The sequence below is a fragment of the Bombus vosnesenskii genome, unplaced genomic scaffold (genome assembly GCF_011952255.1).
Source record: "Bombus vosnesenskii isolate JDL3184/JDL3185 unplaced genomic scaffold, Bvos_JDL3184-5_v1.1 scf7180000013320, whole genome shotgun sequence".
Classification (NCBI taxonomy): domain Eukaryota; kingdom Metazoa; phylum Arthropoda; class Insecta; order Hymenoptera; family Apidae; genus Bombus; species Bombus vosnesenskii.
This window is the reverse complement of record NW_022882965.1, coordinates 14,412-16,444: the sequence shown is the minus strand read 5'-3', so window position 1 is coordinate 16,444 and position 2,033 is coordinate 14,412.

Here is a 2,033-nt window from a genome sequence, read left to right as displayed (position 1 = left end):
AGTGTTTGAGAAAACTAAAAAGAAGATGTAGAGTTTTCTTAGAAGTGGTGACCACTTCAACAATTCTTTTTAAGAAACAAGAGAAGGTTATGAATTTTTATGGATAAATGAAATGGCAAGTAAGATGATTTTTTTATTTGTAGTACCACCTAATGACAAAATCCGCAATCACTTAGTTGCCAACCCAATATATTGTATCTTTTGCTAGTTTTGTTTAAAAGTTTGATTAAAATATTTTTGCTCTAATACTCGTGTTATATTATGTGAATCTAAACGTAATTGTTAAACAAATAATTGCTAATAAATTATTATTTGGTAGACTCTTATGAAACTTAAACTTTGGATTTAACTTGGATTTAACTTAAACTAGCGATAAATAAGAATTGATCTTTAAATTCCCGGTTTTACTTAAAGTTACAATTTTTATTCTATCAATACATGGAGGACTCAAGTTTCAAAAGTTTCACCGTGTATTTCTAGTTTACCCATAGGGGTTCGATGTACGAGGTATTATCTGACGAAATTAGTAGCTAGAAGAAACGATGAAGACTCGATGAAAACCGCAGCCCCTTTGTACTCAAACGAGGTCCACAATTTCACGAAGAGCGCAGGAGTGATATTAGAAGCAACATTACAAGGCTTCGCGTTCCGTACTCTGAAATCATAGCTGATTCTAAATGGCGGTGCGCGAAACGCACGAAACGTTTCGATTACACGGTTTTATCCGTGAACTCGTTTAACGCTCACGGTACTAACTGATCTGCGTCGACGAATGGACTATGTTTTCCCTCTTAAAGATTCCTAAGGGCTGCAACCACGTCTCACTTAATCGAGAGTGCACGAGGAGTGGTCACCTTCAGCAAGAAGAATCCCGCGAATCCACAGGATTGCTAAAGGAAACAACATAAAAGAAAGAAAAGGTAGAAAAAGGTGGATAGGTAGGTACGAAAGAAGGGGGGTTCCGTGGCGTTATGCGACCTGGCTTTTACTTCATCTGGACACGAACTGGTAGACACAGGCCGGCCTGCGTGTCCGCCATTATCTGATCCATACGTGGGGAGCCGGTGACCATGCGCGAACTTCCAGCGAAATGCCATTTCAATCGTTGAAACTCTGCAGTAACTCGCTGCTAATTTCGGCATCCACCAAGCTACTACCACCAAGCCAAACTTTGCCAATTTCTCTTTGCCAGATATTTATCTACTCGTTGAGTTTGCTGGCTCGATTAATCCGCTTCGGTGTTCCATGTGGAAACTAAGTACATACGTTGTGTTTCCAAACTACGTTCCTGCCATTTTCACCATTACGTATCGCACGAACGAAGCTACGTTACTGCTAAAAAATTTGAAATCATTTTTTTAATTGTATCTATATGATCACCTATATAAACTATATAATCTGAAATCTCTGTTAAATTCGTTAGTAATTTGTTAAGGCATCAATGGTAACTTTTTTCGTTGCAATAGACGTTTAACTAAATAATTTTCTAAAGGAACAGAATTCAGATATTGGTTTTTATAATACAGATCCTTGATGGTTTTTCGAATTCTTGGGATCTATGGATATTACATAAATTATTGAGATTCATAAGAGTGTATATATTTTTGAACGTAGCTTATTATAATAATGCGAGCTTCTCGCGATTTTGTAGAGGGGCAGATATTTATTTTACGGAAGGAAAGGAATAATGCAACGAGGTAAAAGAATAACGCGACCATGGTGAACGTGCGAGACGAAATGCGGGACACGTCGATCATTGCAGATGATGAAGATCGCAGAAAGATAACCAGATCACGGAGCTCCTGTTCCAGCTTTGGTAAAAATCGTTGGTTGCGTCCGTGTTCCCCTGTATTACTCGCGAAATAATCGTGCTACGGTAGGAAAGGGATGGGATAAAGGGCTGGGAAGGGAGAATGGAACAGAAGCTTTCGTGGAGAAAGAATGTGTCCGGTGTACGAATGAGCGAGCAGAGAATGGAAGGAAAAAAGTCTGCTCTGAAACGGGGTGCGAAGGATGAAAGAAAAAAGAGGAAA